Genomic DNA, 22,772 nt, shown 5'->3' on the forward strand with positions numbered 1-22,772 from the left:
CAAGTTCCAATTTTTATCTTCTTGAAAAATGTTACGATGTTCCCTCTGAATCACCGATAAAGTTGTTACCAGTAAAATTAAGCAGACATTTTGTCTACTTGTTAAAGCTAAAATGCAGGCATCCAAACTGTGCACAATGGCTATGTCTTTCTTCAGAAGACACACAGCTGATTTTTTTTTCCTTAAAAACAGGATGCAAAAGCGTAGGGAAAGTATCATTCGTTTATTAGTAGATGATACTCACTTTCAGGGAAAATTATTTCTTCCGGGGGAGGCTTCCATGTGTTGAGGAAGAGGCAGGAAGTCAGACTGAGATCATCAGAATCCCGACTTAAGACTTAAAACGTGTACTCTTAAATAATCAATTTCTCTCTGCTTTGGTTTCATTACGTACAAAATGGGGATAATCAGTTTACCTCAATGGCCAGTGTGTGGTATAAAGTACCTTACACAGTACCTGGCTTATATCAAGACCAGAGAATTTTATTCGGTTGCTGTCAGTCATGGAAAATCAGCATCAATAGTGGTGGTCGTATAGCAATTGTCGTGTGACCCCCATCTCATTGGCCAGTTTGATAGACAAAGATGGAATTACTACTCCCCTGTAACAGAAGAAGTGAAATGCGGAAACGTTAAGTCATAGGCCTAAAACCGCAACTCTATTATTTGATAGGTAGACCAGGAAGCTCTAAGCCAGGTGTGCTGGTTGGTACCTAAGACAGAAATAGTTAAACCAGACCAAGTTCACTCAACTAGATGACTTATTTTAATGAACTCAGGCTTACTGGTGGAGGTTCTAATGGCAAGAGAAATGTGAAATTTTTATGATTTCTGATGACACAGTAAAATACACACACACACACACACACACACACACACACACACAATCTTGGACACATCCTTTAACCACGCTGAGCCTCACATTTCACACTTGGAAAATGAAGGTAATACCTTTACAAAAACCCCACACTCTACCTGGGTGGCTCAGTCCAATTGAGCATCTAACTCTTGATTTTGGCTCAGATCACGAACCCAAGGTCATGGGATCCAGCCCCACATTGGGTTCTTTCGTACTGTACATGAAGTCTACTTGGGATTCTCCCTCTCTCTCTCTCTCTCTCTCTCAAAAAAAACAAACAAAACACACACACACACACACACACACACACACACACACACACATTGTGAAGCTCTATGTAAGCACCTAGACTCTACGTAAGGACCTAAAACAGTGCAGGCATCGTTTTAACGAGAACAGTGACAGAAACAGTTAACACAATCACAGTTGCTAGTGATAGTAACCAGAAGTACAGCCACACAAGCAGGAAGCTAGAGGGGCTGGGAGTAAAGGGGCAGCCAATTTCACACCAGCGGTAAACATAGAGCCACACCCTAGAGTCGTCACTGGCTGCCATCTCTGAAATGCCACGTGAACTTCTCTGCACTTTCAAATTCTTTTCTTCAAGCCCTGCTTCACCCTGTCTATTCCTTGAAGCCTCTTAGATGAACGATGGCTTTTTTTAACCCCACTAATTTTTTCTCAAAGATAGTACCATCTTGTTTCCCGCTCTCTATCTGGTGTCAGTTAAGCAGAGTGAAGGAAAGTGGAACGGAGTAAAGGAAAGAGGCACAGGTCATTGCTTCTCTCCTGGACTTTACAGTCCATTCCTCTCAAAAGCATGTGCCTTCCTGTACTCTGCTCTGAGTCACTATTTCCTGCTCACCCTTTAAAAATCATCTTAGGAACCAACTCCACAAACTTGTGCCTTACTCCTTCTCTTCTGCTCCAAGGTAGGTGCTTTGATGGTCAGTTTCATGCGTCAATTTGGCTTGGTTACAGTCCTCAGTTATTTGATCAAACACTCTTCTAAAGTGTCGCCATGAAGGTATTTTGTAGATGTGATTAAAGTCATAATCAATTGACCTTAAGTAAGAAAGATATTCTAGATCATCTGGGTAGGCCTGGTTCAACTAATTAAAAGGCCTTAGCAGCCCAGAGCTGGGACTTCTCTGTGAAAGACATTAGGCATTAGTACTCTCAAATTATAATTCTTCCTAGTGTAATTACTTTTTGGATGCCTAATAGGTAAACTCTCTTTGATAGGAGAACACCTGCCACATAGTAAACCCTCAGTATGGGTTTGCCTAATTAAATTAAATGTCTGATGGGGCACCTGGGTGGCTCAGTCGGTTGAACCTCCGACTTCGGCTTTCATGGTCTCACGGTTCATGAGTTCAAGCCCCGCATCGGTCTCTGGGCTGACAGCTCGGAGCCTGGAGCCCTCATCGGATTCTGTGTCTCCCTCTGTCTGCCCCTCCGCTGCTTGCACTCTGTCTCTCGCATTGTCTCAAAAATAAATAAACATTAAAAAAAAGAAAAAAAAGAAAAACTACTTAATTAATTAATTAATTAAATGTCTGATGACAACCCGATTTTTGGAGTCCTCACATGACAGAAGGAGGAGGGGAATGCTCTGGGGTCTCTTATATGAAGACACTAATCCCATTCATGAGATGTCTGCCCTCACGACCTAATCACCTCCAAAGTCCCAACTCCCTAATAATATCATCAAACTGGGGGTTAGGATTTCAACGTATGGACTTGGGGGGATGTAAGCACTTAGTCCTTGGTGCTCACATCTCTTTCTGCAAAAAGGTAATGATTATAGTGCCTACCACATGGAGTTGTTTTGAGTGATAGAGAAATGCATAAAAATCCCTTAGCATACTGTCGCATATTAAGAACTTAATAGATATTTGCTAGTCTTGTTCTTGCTACTTGAAATTTAGAATAACTCTTTGTAGACTTTTCTTGAGACATAGCCAATTAAATATCCAAAAACAATTAGTCTTCATAACTCTGCCTCACTCCTGGGGCTGGAATGCCTCTGGGAGTAGCAAGCGAGTTTGGCCATGGTGCCTGCTGATGTAAAGCTCTGAGACGGGCAGCTGATAACTAACAAGGTGTAGAGTTCTCTTCTAGAACTTTCTCGCATATAGATGCATCTGGAACTCGATGAAATCTCAAGTCAGTATCTTTGACTTTTCATAAAAATACCAAATTCATACAAGATTATGCAATGCCTTGCTCGCTCAACCCTTCTCTGAAAAAGCCAGAAAGGAAAGGCACTGCTACCAAGGGTACCCACATCTGTGTGGCCCTATCCCATATTAATATAACATATGTATACCTTGATCCTCATAGCAATCTTATAAAGCATGTAGAGCATTTGCAGTCTCCCTTGGACAGTTCACGAAACAAATTATTTGCGTATCGATCTATCAACTGCGTAAAGGAATTAAGAATCCATGCAGCCTAGATAAAATATTGGGGACACTTCCTACTTACAGATTTTGTTTACTAGTGTCTCTGCCCTGCGAACCCAGATCTTATGTACTCGAAATTATTATTGGGCTTCAAAAATATAGGGACAAAATTTTTCCCTTTTTTTTTTTTTGCAAGTTCCAACCCCAACATTATGAGTTGTACCTTGTTGAGCAATCCACTTTACATTTTATGAGCCTCAATTTTTTTGACCATAAGGTTAGGGATAGTAATACCTCCTTAGAAGATTGTGACAATTGCTAGTAACAACACAGAAAGCGGTTCATAGAACCCTTCCATGAAATGTCAGTGACATCCTTTACTTTCAAGAGGCCATTGTATGATATAAGGACAACAGGCTGGCCAAAATGCTTGTTTCCCCAACCAGATTCAATAGGGATATATAGGTGTACCAAGCAAAATAGCCAAACGGTAAAGGGAGAAAGATTGTGGGCCATCTTCTATATTCCTCAGTGACCAGCATGGTCACTGGGTCATTTTTACTTTACCAACTTTCATCTGTGATTAAGGAAAGCAAAATGTACTTCTGTTTGACTTTCATCAAAATATCAGTACCTACTCATATGGTCTGTATTCTGCTTAACACAGGGTTGTCCTTCAGGAATATCATTAAGAAGAGAGTTATAAAATAGTAAAAATCATCAAATTTACAAATTTCACTTATTTCCTCTATCTCCTTTTTTTTTCAATATATGAAGTTTATTGTCAAATTGGTTTCCATACAACATCCAGTGCTCATCCCAAAAGGTGCCCTCCTCAATACCCATCACCCACCCTCCATCAACCCTCAGTTTGTTCTCAGTTTTTCTATCTCCTAAATTACAATCCTTTTTCTCAAAGGATGGATGCCCTGATATATTATTCATAAAAACAGGTAAAACATACTTAACCCTTCTCTGCTTAACAATATGACCAACACTGCCACTTGCCGAATTTACTTCTCTGCCTTATACCCAACCCCAAATCTGAGTTCTAAATAACTTAATAAAAATGATTTAAAACGTAAGTTAATGCTATTTATTTCCCAGAACCAACAGCATACTTTATGTCTCTCAGCTGGTGTAACATATAAAAAATTCTGATAAAATTCTTAGGATCCTAAAACATCTTTAGGAGATAGAATATTGAGCACATTTATTAGTCATTATGTCTCAGGCACTTTGGTTTTGTCTCATTTTGGAAAGAACAGAGCACTCATAGAAGGACTCCCAGGCAGAGGCTGTTACTTCTCTCAGCTGCAAAAAGAGAAGTTACCACCCTGACATTAAAGCTACCAACTCTGTTTACTTCTGTGATTGCAGGAAGCTCAGACACTCACTCCTTCTGTTTCTTATCTTCACCCTTACCCCAGTCTCCACACTTGACCATGTGTTCCACTAATAGACCTGATCTCCCCCACCTCCCATACCCTTCCACTGTCCCCTCGGATAGCTACCAACCGTCGTTTAAAAAACTGAAATTAAAAACCTCAATCTTAACTTCTTTGAAGTTTCTATTAGCTTTCTTTATTTTTTCTTTTTTCTTTTTTTACTGGACTGAATGTGGGCCATCCCATGAAGATATCGCTTGCCTTGAGACCTTCTCAAGTGGAGAATGATTTTTCTCACCCCCCAAATACCTCAAAGTCATTTCCCGTTTCATTTCCAAGCCATTTATCATCTTTTTCCCATAAAAAAATCTTAGCTCTTAGATTTTCAGGTTGTAACAATCACTGTCCTTCCTTTAAAAAAAATGTTTGGGGTGCCTGGGTGGCTCAGTCGGTTAAGCATCCGACTTCGGCTCAAGTCATGATCTCACGGTTCGAGGGTTCGAGCCCCGCTTCAGGCTCTGTGCTGACAGCTCGGAGCCTAGAGCCTGGAGCCTGTTTCAGATTCTGTGTCTCCCTCTCTCTCTGACCCTCCCCCGTTCATCTCTGTCTCTCTGTCTCAAAAGTAAATAAACGTTAAAAAAAATGTCATTTCCTTACCTCCTGACATTCCTCTCATTACTTTTAAGATGTTAAGATGCTCATCATCTCTGTCTCCACCCCTTATCTCATCACTTCCCTGAAGACACTTGGGATACTCTTGGATCATCCATTCCTGACTCTGATCGCTTTTTTTCTTCATTTTCACATTTGCAGTTATCTTTGCCTCCATCCCAATTCAGCCTTCAGTTACCATCACCGATGTCATCCTCAGTATTCGTGCCTTTGTAAGTTGCAGCTTACTGATTCAAGAAACTCCACTCAAAAACGTCATCTTTTCCTCTACTGCCCAATCATTAATTCAAATGTTATTAAGGTAAAATTTTATACACCACAGTATGTAGATCCTAAATATTTAGTTCATGGAAGTTAGGAAAATGAATATCCTTTTTTTTTCCCACTTGGCCATCATTTTTTCTGGGTTTCAAGTAATTGTAATTTAATTTAATGTCTGGTTGTATTTCTCCTCCGTGAAAGTCTTATATTACATTCCTGATACTTCATTGTTTTGTTTTTCATATATGGGTCTTTAATCTCCTTGGCCCTGAGTTTTATGCGTGGGATGTGCAGATACCCAATTTTCGCAACATAATTTTTTATGGTGCTATAATTATCTTTTTATGGGGGTAAAATACATATAACATAAAAATTACCATTTTAATCATTCTGCAGGGTTCAGTTCAGTGGCATTAAGTGCATCTACATTGTTGTGCAACCATCACCACTGTCCATCTCCAGAACTTCTACATCTTCCCAAACTGAAAAAGTACCCAGTGGACCCTAACTTCCCATATTTTCCTCCCACCGGCCCTTGGCAATCACCATTCTGCTTCCTGTCCATATGGATGTGATTCCTCTAAGTATTCCATTGGAGCAGAACCATATAATGCTTGTCCTTTTGTGTCTGGCTTCTTTCGCTTAGCCTTCACGCTGTAGAATGTATCAAAATTTTCTTCCTCGTTAAGGCTGAATAACACGCTGTTGTATTTTTATACTACAGTTTTTGTGTGTTTGTTTGTTTGTTTTATCCATTCTTCTGCCACTGGGCATTTGGGTTGTTTCTACCTTTTGGTCACTGGGAACAATGCTGCTAGGAACCTTGGCGTTCAAATATCCATCACCTTTTATTACGTGTTAATATACATGCATGGGTGTGATTCTAGATGTCAATTATATTGCACTGACCTATCAATCCCTTGACTAATATCATGTTTTAAAAAATCTTGCAAAAATAAGTCTTCGTATTTAGTGGAGAAAGTTCTTTCACCTTCTTGTTCTTCTGGAACAATGGTCCAAAAAATCAGCCTTTCTCATTTTCATATAAATTTTACTATCATCTCATAAGGTCCTTCCCCCAAAAATATTGACAACACTGATTTTGCTGGGATTACATTATACCTATCAGTTAATCTGAGTAGAATTTAGTTAAGTGATTGAGTCTTCAAATGCATGAATGTGGTGTGTTACTTATTTAGTGATTCTATAGATCTTTAATAAAGTTCTGTTATGTTCTCTGTAGAGGTTTTGCATATTATTGGACTTATTCCTATATACAAACTATTTTTGTTGCAACTGTTAAGAAAATGGTTTTCACTTTTATGTCTACCTAACATTTTGCTGTTGTATTGAAATTCAATACATTGTTGTACCTATTGCAAAAATTGCAAAAAAAAAAAATGCACCTAATTGATTTTGTACCTGTGGCTACTGCTAAGCTCTATGAGAAGTTATTGATTCTTTTGTATTTTCTATATTAACAATATGTAACCTGAAAATAATGAGAAATTTGTTTCTCCATTTTTTTATTATTTTACTTTCTATTTGTTTTCCTCCCTCGCTCTAATGGCCAGGATCTCTAGGTCAATGTTAAATATTTATCCTCAAAGGGAAAATTTCACAACATTAGCATTATTTATTATGTATGTTTCAGGTTTTTTGAATACATCCTTCCTCAGTTTAAACAAGTTCCTTTCTTTAGTTGTCTAAAATTTTTAAACATAAATAAATGTTTAATTTTACCAAATGTATTTACTTATTGATTGAATAAGATTTTTGTCCTTTCACCTAATTGCTTTCTAATAATTGCTTTTGTAATGTTAAATTAAACTTATCTTTCTGCAACAAATCCGTTTTCATCATGATACATTAATCTTTTATACATATGAGATTATATATATATAATAATATATACAGAGAAAAGAGATATATAAGAGAAAAATAATATATATTACTTATATATCTATTACTTTTCTCTGTATATATTATGATATATACAACCACACAGTCTCTTTTTAAATTAATTAATTAATTTATTTTGAGAGAGAGAGAGAGCGAGAGAGAGAGAGAATCCCAAGCAGGCTCCAAACTGCCAGCACATAGCTCTGATGCGGGGCTCAAGCTCATGAATTGTGAAATCATGGCCTGAGCTGAAACCAAGAGTCAGACGCTTAACCAGCTGAGCCACCTAGGCACCCCGTTAACCACATGGCCTTAATGATCCCATCAACTGTGTCTACAAACACTAATGTAGGATTCACAGTAGAAGAGAAAGTTGAGAACTATGGGGATGCCACATATATCACCCTAAATAAGAATACAGTACTTTGCTGTATGAGAATAGGGCTTTATATGATCTCTGGAATAAAAAGCATCTTTGGAATCTGTTATCTGCACACCTATTTCTTTAAGTGCTGCTTCTACTCATTCATGTAGAATATGGAGTCTGACTCATCCCTAAATTCTATAATCTTAGCTTTGAACTTCACCACTCGCCCTTTATAGACTGGCCATACCCATAGACTTTGGTAAAAGTTCCTTATTATTGGAATTTTTTGATGTTTGGTCCTTCGTATTTGGTCATTTTTAATTCTCATAATATTATCATATTTGATGTATTTCTACAAATTACTCCATACTGGAATACAATGTAGTCGAGGATGGGAAATATTCTTCTGCACTATGCCATCAACAAATATTTACTGGATTCCCAGAGGGGCTGGGAACCATAGTCAAAATGAAATACTATAAGATATCCTTCATGTGTTTCTCCAGTTAGAAGGAAAAAGTTACATTCTCACATGTACACCTTGACACAAGAAAACAAGAATCCAGTGAATGGAACAGATGAGTGTTTCCAAACATGACTGGTCATCAAAATCATTGGGGTAGTCTCTATTTCAAATATCTGGGTCCAGCCCCCAAAGACTGTGATCAGTAGGATTGTACGAAGCATAGGATTGTATGTATGATTTTAAAATAATTTTTGAATACATCGGCTACACATCCAACATGAAATTTAAAAACCACAAAAGAATAATCAAATGAAAGCTTTTCTCATATCCTGTTCCTTTGCTTGTCTTCTCAGAAGCAACCACTCATAAAAATGTCTCAGTCCTTCTGGACTCTCTGTCTCTGTCTATGTCTCTGTCTCTCTCTCTCTTTTACAAAAGCAAGCATTACATACACATTGTTCTATATTTTGCTTTTTCACTTAATAGAACTTGAGATCGCTTTATATCCTCAGGAAAAAAATCATCTAGACAAAGCATGTCAATATTGAGACCATTCCTTTCATATCCAAGTAATTGAGAAACAAATTGCCATGCTAGAATGATTCCCTTTAAAAAAACCTAGAAATATCAAAGTATGTCAGTTTTTAAATTTTGACTGCAAACTACTTGTATACTTCAGGAATTTTCAGCAACAGCAAAATGCTATTGCCAATACAGCTGTGACCATTCAGTCTTGGGTACGAGGTTGGATATGAAAACGACAGATAGCGCGGAGACCTTCCCACTAAACGTGAAGTTATTCACTACTTGTTTATTTTTTAGAATTCCCATAAGGACCCTTTTATTAGTTATAACACAATTGTTTGCAGCCAAAGCAGAAAGGATACAAAACTACGTTTACATCAGGAGAAGAAAACCTGGACTATTTGAAAAAGAACATAAAATGAATCAAAGCAATATTTAACCTGAAAAGAAAAACTTGGAAGATCATGCACTCTTCTACATTGAAGACAGTAGTCAATGAAAACTGAATTTCATTCCTTTCTGGTTGGCACAATCTAGTTGTCTTAGTCTTTTAAGTTTTGAAATTAAATTCCATTTCATCTGAGAGGCAAATAATGGTGTTATTGTTATTACCTCTGACTTTAGACCCAATTTTTACGGTAAAATGAAGAATTAGGAATCATATCAAGGGAACTGGCAGGAACTCCAGCTTGATTTATATGAACTTACCTTCAGCATCCCAACTGACAGGGAAGATGGAGGAAATGTAATGCTTTTAACAAGAAAGACATGTGTATGGCATGCAGAATACTTCTTTTTTCTGCCAGAGTTTTAATTTTCTTTTCTATAAATTTGGAATGTTGGACTAGATCAGAAAACCTTGGCTCATGCCCCAAATCCAGCTTGCCACCTGCACTTGTATACTTGTATATAAAGTTTTATTGGACCACAGCCACATCCATTTGTTAACATATTGGTTATGGCTGCTTTTGTTCCATTTGTTAACATATTGTTTATGGCTGCTTTTGTTCTACAACGTCAAAGTTGAATAGTTGTCATGAGACTATATGGCTGCAAAGCTAAGAATATTTGCAGAAGTAGGGGTGCCTGGGTAATTCAGTCAGTTGAGCATCTGACTTCAGCCCAGGTCATGATCTCATGGTTCGTGAGTTCAAGTCCCGAGTTGGGCTTTGCGCTGACTTTGCAGAGCCTGCTTTGGATGATCTCTCTCCCTCACTCTGTGCCCCTCCCTGGCTCACACACAAGTTCTCTCTCTCTCTCAAAAGTAAATAAACATTTTTTAAAAAATTATATAAAGGAGAGAATATTTGCATAAGTTTACAAATCCTTGAATGACTAATAAAACTTCACATTGGTGGAGAACCTCCTCTATGCTAAAAACTTCATATGCTTTACTTCACTTACATTTGTAAAAACGTTTAAGATGGATGCCAAACTTTGAGTAGTCCCTAAACTCACTTGGGGGAACTGATCTCAACTCAGGTTCAATAACTTTAAAGTCTTCATTCTTAAACAATAAACACCCATCTAGTTCTCAAGACCAGATATATTTGCGGAATGCGTATAGCCTATGACAAGATATAAAGGACGTGAGAGGTGAAATGTAGATTTATCAAATAGGCTATTTGAGGACAGGCATGATATCTTCCTTTTTGTTTCCCTAGTAACTGTCGCAGAACTGTTATATAGTTAGCACATACTAAAAATTGTATGAATGCATCAACTCTGCAGGCTTGAGGGAAATTAATATTGTATAAGATGGGGAGAGGCAACATAAAACCATGATAGAAGTCAGATACATTGTGGAATATTCCTGTAAAGGACATAAGAAAAGTAACATGTTCTATTTCAAGCAGGAAAGATCAAAGTTGAAACTAGCCATAATACCTTTGAGTGAGGGAGCAGATCAGAGTGGAATGAAACTTGGACCCAGCTGAAGAAGATGTCTTCCAAAGTACAGCTTGAAATTCCAGTTTCTTCCCCAAGGCATGGAATACTTCTTGTCATCAATCTAGAAAGAGCTGTCAATACAAGTTGTAACTCTTTCTGCACACTTTCTTCTGTGAGCAGACTTCCTAGACGAGGGGTTCACTGTCTAGCTGGAAAATATCATGATTATTCCTTTGGTCACACCTCATTCAAAACACATCATTCAAAACATTCACTTGAATAATTCCTAACTTCCTGTAGTGAGTCTCTAACCAGCCCAACCCAAGAAAAGTTAGGTCCTAGCCAGCAATATAAGTGATGTCACCTAAGTGTCAACACAAAGCGAGCAAACATTTTAAAATTTCTAAAAGAGAGAGAGAAATAAAGAGAAAGAAAAAAAGAAAGATAGAGGGAGAGTTTTATTTAAGTGGGGACAGCTTCCCAAATACAATCTTCACAAAGAGTGCTCCAGAGAAGGAATGCTTAATACAGGATTATGCATGTTTTTTTTGTTACATCAGGCATTCGAAATCATCTGGCCAAGGACATTTCATACAATTACAAACTTTATCTGCTGCTTTTAGCATCTGTAAGGTTGCAGGCCTCAGAACATTCTCTTTATTTGAAATGTTTCTTTTAGGTTATTTGCTAACAAGGCAGATGTATAGTGGGTGCTCGGTGAAGAAATAGAGCCCATGCTTTGAAGTTTGGTGAAGTCATTCTGATCTTGATAAGAGTATAGCTTCCCTGGGAGCCCAGGAGAAGAGCCCACAGACATTAAAAGTTGAAAATTTCCTTTACTGCAAGTATCATGTATTAGGGTGGGAAATCGCCAAGACAACCCAGAGAATCTAGGGATGGCCAAGATTGGCCCAGTATTTCCTTTCATGCATCCTCCAGGTTTACCCACCCATCACCTTTAAATGTTTTAAACCTTCATGAATGGAAGGCGTCTGTCCCTATCTGCAACAGTCACCCTTCGGTGACTCGAAAATACCCTTTATTCCTGACACACAACTCAGCTCGATTCTTTTATACCGAGGGACATATGTTATGAACACGTTGTTATGGAAGGTAGAGACCACTTATTCTCTTCTGTCCAATCTCCAGAATTTTCTCTTATGTCTAGTAGTTAACACAGGAATGAAGGCCAATGGTCACTGAACTGCTATGAATGCTGGAAGGAGGAACGACTATTGAGGGCCCGGTCAGCCCATGATGACATCTTAGGATCATAAAGCCTATTGTTTTAAAGGCAGGATGGGCCATGCTTATCAACTATTATACATGTGGAGTGAGGATAGAGCCAGAGCAAATAAACAGCAAGCAAACAAACAAAAAAAACAGAGCCATGTAAATGATTGACCTAAGAAGCCAGAATACAAGTGACAATGACTCCCCACAGGGTCATACATTGAAATGGTGGAGGGGCACCGGGGTGGCTCAGTCAGTTAAGCGGTCAGATCTTGATTTGGGCTTAGGTCATGATCTCACAGTCGTGAGATCCAGTCCTGAGTAGGGCTCTGTGCTGGGTGTAGAACCTGCTTGAGATCCTCTGTCTCCCTCTCTCTGCTCCTCCCCAATCACTCACTCCCTTGTTCTCTGAAAAAGAAAAGCTAAAAATAAAAAATAAATGGGGATCCGGAAGGCTTTCATTCCTAATATCCTGAGACAATGGAGGTCCTGGATTTCATAAAATAAAGCACAGTTACAATATATACACTTGGATTAAAACCACATCTCATAATGGAAGAAGTTCTAGATTAGTTTTAAATCTTCACATATACCTGAAACATCTTCAAAATGGATTTCATTTCTGGTCGTTCCCTCTTAAAACCACATACCATCCCAATATTTTCAGGCTCCTTAAAACAAAATGGCATTGTTCGTCCCCTACACTCAATTTTGGGAGCTGAGACCACCTTCATCCACACAGCTTTAACTGTTGGGATGGAGATCTGAAGCCACTTGTGTCAACATGGCATTCCTCTTTGTTCCAGGAGATTCCTGGCCAGGAAGATAAGACTGTAAACCAATAAATAATGTTACCATTGGTGCCAGGACTTTTCTAAAAGCCAAAACATTTGAATGAATAGTTTGCTCATCTGAACAAGCAGCCCTGCTGTGGGAACAATGGGTTGCTCGTTTAGCCAAACAGCTCACTTATCAAACATCTGTTTATTTATCAAAACTCCCTGCAAGATGCTTGCTTCGCTGTGCCCACCAAAGCGAACATACTATATCAAGAACTTGACCCAATCCCAGTAAGATATGTGCGTTGAAAGACCTGCCTTGAAGTACTCCTACCAAACTCCTACCAAAGTCTATGCCTGGCCTCTTCCCGAGACGCTACCAAGACTACTGAAGTCATGCTCTATCTCACAGTAGGTTTAATTGGCTTAGCTTTGTTTGAAGAACAAGGTTTGCCAGTGGTCTTTTGCGGAATTGATAGTCAATCTGCATCTATATCCAACTGTCAGCTGCAGTGTCTCCTGATCTTTAAATGGATAAACCCCAGTAATCATGGAAAGAATACAGAAGGACACATGCCTGGAGAAATATGTATGGGAAACTTACAGAACCCTCAATCGTTTTAAGATAGCTCGTCAAAAACAAATAAGACCACAATTTTATCTACGGTCCAAAGGGAGTTTGTTGATATATGTATTTACTATGATAATACTACATATACTAATAGTATGTGTAATAATACTATATATACTAACATAATCATTAATCATGAATCATTAAATACCTTTAAAAGACTATTGTGAGATTTTCTGATTCACATTCCAGATTCTTCAATAAGAAGTAATAACATCTGAAGAGATAGAAAAAAAAGAGAAAGAGATATCCCAGGCACAACTTTGTAATGTACATTATGTTATTTCAAATGAGTTCCTCAACCCTTACTCCCACCCTCTCAAGCCTCTTCCTTCTTCTCTTGGTAAATGATTTAATTGATATTCTAGTATCCAGCAATGCTGCCCATGTTATTTCAGGACTTTGAATCCCTTATGTTGGCTCCGTTGTGTCAGCAAGAAAATTTCCTTCCTTCCTCTGTTCTTTCCTTTTCTGCCTTGCCTTGCCTTTCTCTTCCTTCCTTCCTTCATCTTCCTTCCTTCCTTCATCTTTCTTTCTTTCTTTCTTTCTCTCTCTCTCTTTCCTTCTTCCTTTCTTTCTTTCCTTCTTTCTTTCTTTCTTTCTTTCTACTTGAATTGCCTCTTCCGTTGGTTGCAGTATATAACTAGTTCTGATGATGCGGTGTGATTCTATATCTATGATTACCTGGAGATGTTGTGTCAAATATACAGCATTACAAATGATACACTGAGAGGCACCCAGGGGGCTCAGTTGGCCAAGCATCCAGCTCTTGATCTCAGCTCAGTTATCGATCTCAGGGTTGTGAGTTCAAGCCCCATGTTGGGCTCCATACCCAATATGGAGCCTACTTAAAATATAAATAAGGAGGGGAACCTGGGTGTCTCAGTAGGTTAAGCCTCTGACTGTTGATTTCTACTCACGTCATGATCTCATGGTTCATGGGTTCTAGCCCCATATCAGACTCTGCGCTGACAGCACAGAGCCTGTTTAAGATTCTGTCTCCCTCTCTCTGACCCTGCCCCCCCGCCTCAAAATAAATAAAAATTGTAAAATAAGTAAATAATACATTTACAGAGGCATTTTAAATTTTTTTCTGCTCATTTTTGTGTCATTTGATCTCACCATCCACTATTACTCTCCTGGTAGTCGCATGTTCTGAGTCTAAGAGTTCTTATTCACGACTAACGAATTGATCGATTATTCATTTAAGTCTTCCTACCCGATCCAAACTATGGAATTAACTGTGTCTTACTTGCAGCTGTTCAAAAGAATGGTCCATAAAAGCATCTCGGCGTTAAAAGTCTACTTGCTTTGTCGCGTTTTAACATGTGGGTTTTATTATTTTCAGGCACGGTGAGGCCAACATATCAAGAGAAGCTTACCATTGAAAACACAGTTTGTTAGTCACAGTGCCCCAAAGAAGGGAGCAGGCCATGCCACACAGGGCCACATGAAGAAGCACAGGAGACAGAAGGAATGAAGGGAAAGTATCTGTGGAAGCCCTTATTGCGGTCCCATGGGAAAGTTTTCACACAGCAGGGAAGCAGGCGTGGGATCAGTTCGTTTGAATCATTTCTGGGTATAGCTCTTCTGGTGCACAGCAGCTATCTCTAGTTGTCTGCTGCCTGGCCTTGGGATAATGAGGGCAGAGAAATATTGCCTCCTGAAGCGCAAAAGCCATCTGGAAGAGGTCGTTCAGAATATAGACTCTGGGTTGGTCTGCGTATGAAAGTAATGCTGGGGCATTCATTTGCCATCCCCAAGAATTGAGGCAGCCTCTCCAAGTCAGTGAGGGCTCAGATGCCAGATCATCAAGAATATAGATAATAAAAACGTATAGTTAACACATTGTATTGAATTATAATTTACATATGGTAAAATTCACTAAGCTTAAGCATACAGCATAATATTGTTTATATTTGGATACACTCATGTAATCACCCCCCAGATCAATGTTAAAACATTGCTATTGCTCCAAAAGATTCTGTTGAGTCTCCTTCAGCTTAATACCTGCCTCTCCCAGCAAGGAAGGCGATATTGTGACTTTGATTAGAATTCCCTGATCTTGAACCCCATAGAAACAGAATTATACATTATGAACCTTTTTATGTCTGTTTTCTTTCATTCAAATTCTCTTTCTGGGGTTTATCCATACGGTTGCACTTACCAAGTTTGTTACTTTTTAGTATTGTGGAGTCTTCTTAATATGAATATAATGAAATGTGTCTATTTACTCTGTAATAATTGAGTTGCCATGAATATTCCTGTACATGTCTTTCACGGACACGTGTACTCATTTTGCTTGTGCATACCTAGGAATAGAAGTGATGAATCATGGGACTGGTATTGTCTCTAGTTTTAGTGGATACCACCAAAACGTTTTCCAAAAGTTAAAATAATTAACCATCCAATCAACATTATATGGGAATTTCCATTTCTCTGCATTCTTGACAACATTTGTAATTGACAGTCTTTTTTTTTTTCATTTTTTTAACGTTTATTTATTTTTGAGACAGAGAGAGACAGAGCGTGAACAGGGGAGGGGCAGAGAGAGAGGGAGACACAGAATCTGAAGCAGGCTCCAGGCTCTGAGCCATCAGCCCAGAGCCTGACGCGGGGCTCAAACTCACGGACCGCGAGATCATGACCTGAGTTGAAGTCGGACGCTTAACCGACTGAGCCACCCAGGCACCCCTGTAATTGACAGTCTTCTTAATTTTACCATCCTGTTGGTTGTGCAGTGGTTCCCAGTCATGGTTTTCACTTCCATTTCCCTGATGGGCAATAATATTGAACACTTTTACATATGATTATAGGTACCTCTTCAAGATCTTTGCCACCTTTCATGTTGAATTCTCTGTATTTTTCTTATTTAATTAGTAGGATATCTTTATGTATTCCAGATATCAGTCCTTTGTCAGATAAATATTTTTAAAATATTCCCTCCCAATCTGAAACTTGTCTTTTACCTTCCTTAATGATATATTTTGATAAACAGAAGACCACCTTATCATCTTTAAACTTTCATTATTAATGCTCTTTTGTTTTTAGTAATTTTCACTAATCCCAGGATTAGGAAGATGTGTCTTCTTCCAATAGCATTATTATTTGACTTTTCAGTGATTGGTCTGTGAGTCACATTAAATTGATATTTGCGAATGATGTGGAATAGACTCCTCAGTATCACCAAAACTTTCTTGCTTATGTTTGCAATGCAAATGGACAATTTCTTCCTGAATTAATTGTGAATTCGACTGTAAACCTCTTTGTGTTACCATAATCAATAGTTTCTATGATTAGTGGAAGCCAAGTTTCAGAATTTTGTAATCACAATTTATGCATGCAATTCAGAACAAACCCACCAAATAAATTCATGAAAATGAAGCCAATAACCTAAATTTATGATTCAAATAAGCTGAGACATCTAATTTACCAAGCTTAAACCCTGCTCCTTCTTAAAAGTTCCTTTTGGAGTTCTTTAATGCAGTTGTCTACATTAGCTCAAAGTTTTGTTTTGTTTTGTTTTACAACATTTGTTTTTAGAAAAAGTACTGTGTAAGCCCCAAATCCATATACTTTCTTCAACATAGTCAAGAAATATGCATCTCATTTACTTTATGCTTTATTTATAATCAAACAGCCCCCTAAAGGTTCCCCCTTAACTGTAATAAGACAAACCTTAGAAAATCTACCTAAATTAACTTGCTAGTGTCTAAGAAAACTGCAAAAGTAAAATCATGTTAACAGAAGAGAAGGCAAAGTTGTTTTTGATTAGAGAACTTGAGATTTATCTAGTAAGGTCCCCCTGACATCGAGAGGTGAATCTGATGACTTCTGCATTCCAAGAATCTTTGGTAAGGACTAAATGTGGTTCATGAGAATAATACAACCACAAAAGAAACCTACATGGCAACAGTTTTCTCATAATCCTTCATTCTTCAGCACATATCTATTGAACATTTAATATTTCTCTGGGACTATAAAGCTCAACAAAAAAGCCATGGTCCTAAACATTCATGGAGCTTCTAGTGCAGTTGGATAAATAGGTAAAATCACAGACTGGGGGGGAAAAAAAAAGTAACTGCATATTATAATAAGGCGAGGGAAGAGAAAATGCTTACACAGAGAAGAAGGGGCCAGATGAACTTTCAGGTTAACGGTAGATGAGCAGAAAAGGTCTCTTCAAGGAAGTATAGAGCATCTAGAGAAAAACTAAGCCAGCTTTACAAACCATGCAGGCCACCTCGTGTGCAAAGTGCTCACAGAGACAGGTGAGAGAGCAAACTGACATGAGTTAGGTCTATTACTTTGCTTATGTTTCTGCCTTTGGAAGTAGAGGAAAGAAGACTAGAACCTACAAGCAGTTTCCGAAACTACTGCAAGTGAAACCCCAAGATAACCTGCCCGTGGTTCTCGACAAGAGAACCAGATATGCCAATGTCGCCAAGAACCCTCTAAGCTTGCTTGTCCCTCCACATTAATAGATAAAATAGAATTCATTTCCAGCGGGCCATGGAGACCCAGCCCATAGCCTGAGAGAAAATGTCCAGAGATCCAGAGAGAATGTTTGCCCTTGTGGGCTTGGATTTGCCCTTGGACTTGGACATGGATTTGATTATTTTAACCTTTGCCACTGATGTGGTTCATTGTCCTTAATGTGTTCCATGCAAGAGTATGACATATTCTTCAGATTGACAAAATCTTGGTTTGCTCCACAAGATAATTCTACTTCTTCAAGAGATTCTGTAACATGCTCAGCTAATATAAAAAGAGCTTTGATAGCTGGCACACTGCATTATCATCTAAACAGTTCATATTTACAGCGTATAGACATTTTCCTCCTGTAGAGAAAACACCAAATTTCCCTTTCTCTTTGGTTAGGCATAAAGTAGAAAAATAAGCACTTCTAAGGAATATTTTTTAATCTTTTTCAGGTTTTTTCTGTGAATTTTCTCTGCTTCTTCTCTCAGAATTAAATAGAAAACAACACAAATATTTTCCATGAAGACTCTGGATTCTTTTCGCCAAAGATACCCCGAACTTAATGCATTTCAGGATGTTGAGATATATAAACTAGGATCTCTGTTGACTAGATCTCATGCCCCTGGGATCAAAACGCAGCAGAACTTTTACAAAACCTGCTTGGGAAGATGGCATCTTGGTGTCCAATATCCAGCTATGACAGATAGAAAGAATGCTACATTTCCCTTCCACTCCCCATTTCTTTCTTCAAGGGTAGAACTTTGAAGAAGTATCATTAAATAGATACTGTTCTTTTAGGAATGATACTCTCAGCAAAGTCTTCAAATCACTCTTTCAGAATGAAAACCAAGTGTCTCAGAAAATGCAAGAAGAGATTTTGGAAAACATGTCTATGGAGCTCATGTCAGCCTGTTAAATTGCTTAGTCCTCTCCCGGTTGGAGATTATATAATATTATATACAATCATATTATATATATGAATATATAATCATTATTATATATATGAATATACATTTTATATGATTATTGTGTTATAGGATTATATATATGATATACATATAGATTATATATGATTATATATATATATATAAGATTATATATAGAATATAAAATATATGGAGAGGGAGAAAGAGAGAGAGAGACACTCAGTTATGTGCTCAATTGTTTCCCCTCAAAATTCATACATTGGAGTCCTAATCCCAAGTACTCAGAATGTAACTGTTTTTGGACATAAGATTTTTAAAGAGGTAATTAAGGTTAAATAAGGTCCCTAGGGTACACCCTAACCCAATATGACTAGTATTCTTGTAAGAAGAAGAGCAGATTAGGACACACACACAGAGGAAAGACCAGGCACCATATGAAGACACAGCAAGGAAAGAGCTATCTGCAAGCCTAGGAGAGAAAAAGAGAAGAAACCAGCTTAGCCGACCCTTTGATCTTGAACTTCGAGCTTCCAGAATTGCAAAAAAAAAATGAATTCCTATTGTTTAAGCCACCAGTCTGTGATAGCTTTTATGGTGATCCTAGTAGACTTTTTTTTTTTTAGATGTATATACACTGTGGAGGTATACATATCTCTCTCCAATACAAATACAACTTACACAATATCTACACACACTGTTTTCTAAAGGTGGTGGTGTTTGTGCAAAACTTATGGGAGATATCAATTACGTCTACAGCAGCCCCTATTTCTTACAGCATATCTGGTAGATACTCTGGAATTTTTAGATCTTTGGTAGTTTTTCTAGATACTGTTTGAAAATTGAATAATTCATCATCATTATTATTTTTTTTCTTTTTTAGCTCATTTCTGTATATCCTATCTTATAACACTCAGATAAAGGAAACCAGCTAAGCCATTTGGCATTCTTCTGGGACTATACTTAGCAAATCCAGCAGTTCAATAACAATATTATCTACTTTTTACATTCCTATAGGTGACAATATTTGAGGTTTTTAAGTTGCTATGTAACAAGGGTCTCCTTGCCCCCAGGTTCCAATAACATTTTGCTCGGTCTTCATTAAGCCCTCACCAATGGCCTTCTTGAGGCCTGTCAGTCATCCACTACCAAACTCAAGACCTTCCAGGTTCCGCTACCATGAATCTCGAAGCCACGTGTCTTTGGTTTTTCTTACGGCAGCATGATGTTTCTGATATCAAATCGTGTCTCCTTTGCTACTTCTGCATTCAAAACCCTCTCCAACTGTAATGGAAGAAAATAACAATTTCATTATGCTCACCGATTCTGTGGGTGGGTCATTCAAACAGCACAGTGGGAATGACTTATATTCCAAGGGATCTGGGGTCTCCATTGGGAAGACTTGAATGGGGACAGAAGACTCAAAAAGCTGAGAGTTCTAATAACTGTGACTAAAGGATCCAACTCCATGGTGCCTTAATTGTTGATATCTGGTCCCGGAACTGGGATTATTAGAAGGCTTAGCTGAGCTCAGACTGTCTTGTCACCTAGAGTGCTTGCATGAAAACCATCTCCCTATGGTTTGGGCTTCCCATGGCGTGGTGACCAGGATCCAAAAGGGAGCACCCAAGAGGCACCTTCCAGAGAGACAATGTTCTAGAAGAACCAGATGGAAGTTCATGGTCTTTTATGATCCCACCTCATCAGTCACATAGCATTATTCTTACCCAACTTTGGCTCAGGTCATGATCTCGTGGTTTGTGAGTTCGAGCCCCATGTCGGGCTCTGTGCTGACAGCTCATAAAGATACTGTGCTGACAGTATCATAAAGATGCCAATTCTCCAAAAATTGATCTATAAGATCAATAAGATTTCAAACAACTTCCTCAAAATGGTTTTTATGGATTCTGTGTCTCCCTCTCTCTCTCTGCCCCTCCCCTGCTCATACTCTGTCTCTCTCTCTCTCTCTCAAAAATGAATAAGCTTAAAAAAAATTAAAAAAGGGTTAGAGTGGGAGAGAGAGCCAAAGCATAACAGACTCTTAAAAACTGAGAACAAACTGAGGGTTGATGTGGGGTGGGAGGGAGGAGAGGGTAGGTGATGGGCATTGAAGAGGGCATCTTTTGGGATGAGCACTGGGTGTTGTATGGAAACTAATTTGACAATAAATTTCATATAATAAAAAATAAAAAAAAAATAAATAAATAAATACTAAAAAAAACTAAAAAATTTAAAAAAAAAAAAAAAAAAAGAATTCCTGTTCTTCTCCCCCTCCAAAACATCCAGCGCTATAGTAAATACGTTGACTGATCATACAACTAATTTCTAGTTTAATGGCATTGTTTTTAAAAATTCTGTAACTATTTTTTTCTTTTCATAATAAATTTAGTCATATGAAAAAACATAAACATGTGGGCTTTCAGAGCAAAGAGACGTCATTTGAACAACTTACAAGTTACCCTTTTGCATGTTATGCCATATTTCCCATCCTTAGTGCTTATTCCATCTATAAAATGTGAATCATAATAATAATAATACATCTTCTATAGTAGTGGTGTGGAAATTAGAAATAATATATGTAACGTATTAAGCAATAAGTAAGTGCTTAGGAAATAATTAGTTCTATTCTTAAAAAAAAATGCTTTGAGGTCAAATTATTTTATTTTCCCCTGTGGAGTGCATGCAAATACTGTAATTACTGAGTTCACTCAGCTTATTTTATTCCTTTGTTATCATGTAATACAGTGACTAAAGCATGATTTTGAAATCAAACTGCCTAGGAATTGGTTTTGAAATCAAACTCGTGGCTCTAATAGTCAGAGACTGTGTGACAAGTTACTCAATACCACTGAGTTAGAGTCTTCATAAAAGTGTTATTATCTAAGAGTTAAATAAAACATCTCTCTAAACAAGACATTACAATTTTCAATAGTTTAAAGCATTTATTGGCAAATGATAAAGATATAGCGGTGCTCTTGCTGAAGATAAATAGATATATTTGTCCACCAAAAGGCCCCTGTCCTCGAAGAACACAATTCCTGGGCATGTCTAAAGCAAATTAGATACTTTGATTAAGATTAAAATTCCTTTGGCGAAGGAGTGGACAGTTCATTTGGGAATGGGAATGGGAAAAAGGACACCGAGTAGGAGACCAGGAAACCTGGGCTTTTGACGCAGTTCTGCCGCTTATAGACTCCCCAGTCCTGAGTAACTCACTTGCTGCTCTGGGCCTCAGTTTCTTCATCTGTAAAATGGGTATCATAGTATCACCAGATTTATCTCACCAAAAGTTGTGAGGCCCAGATGAGACTGTCGAGAGAAATATGCCTTGAAAATCCTAAGTCGCCACAAAAATATAACTTACATTTTTTAAAAGTTATCGTTTGTGCCCAAATAGAGAAAACAAAGCTCATTAAAACAAGTGCATTGTTTTTGTGCAAAGGTATTTACACTTGGTTCACAATATGATCTTGTTTATACCAAGAGCATTTTCAGACTGGAGGGAGGATACTAATTAACTATCTGCAAAAATGAAAGGGTAGCCTTTCCATTTTATTATAGAAACTCTGCAATTTAAACCTCCACAAGTACATTTATGTCAAATTCCTACCAGCATTATGTTCTCTGATTTTCTGCTCACTGATTGTGGATGGTAGCTACACAATTAAGATAAATGTGTAAATGTGTACTGTTCAGAAATAGTTTATTTCTCATTTAAGGCATGGTGTAGTGTGACTTTCATTTTCTTTTGGATATAGCTATTAAATTTGGATTACCCCTTGTGTTACTGAGAGGAAAAGATTTTTTTTTTAATATACGAGATGCATATTAAGCTACAGAAAAACATAATAGCGCGTCCATGTAAGAGAATTTTCCAAGTTCTTATTTTCCATTAACTAACTAAATAAACAAATAACGATACTTCCTCATACAGAATTAAATAAATAAATAAATAACGATAAATTACGTTAAATAAATTAAATAAA

The 22,772-nt window shown here is 37.8% G+C and overlaps 1 long non-coding RNA gene across 1 annotated transcript; it reads right to left on the reverse strand.

Annotated features, from left to right (window-relative positions):
- Positions 1 to 464: 464 nt before the first annotated feature.
- On the reverse strand, positions 465 to 20,193 carry LOC121033419 (uncharacterized). Its single transcript, XR_005791892.1, has 3 exons — positions 20,108 to 20,193; positions 10,736 to 10,869; positions 465 to 602 (listed from the first exon to the last, which is right to left on the reverse strand). It is a non-coding gene; the product is annotated as an uncharacterized LOC121033419 (long non-coding RNA).
- Positions 20,194 to 22,772: the final 2,579 nt, after the last annotated feature.

Source organism: Herpailurus yagouaroundi, unplaced genomic scaffold (assembly GCF_014898765.1).
Source record: "Herpailurus yagouaroundi ecotype Mexico unplaced genomic scaffold, PumYag 28, whole genome shotgun sequence".
Classification (NCBI taxonomy): domain Eukaryota; kingdom Metazoa; phylum Chordata; class Mammalia; order Carnivora; family Felidae; genus Herpailurus; species Herpailurus yagouaroundi.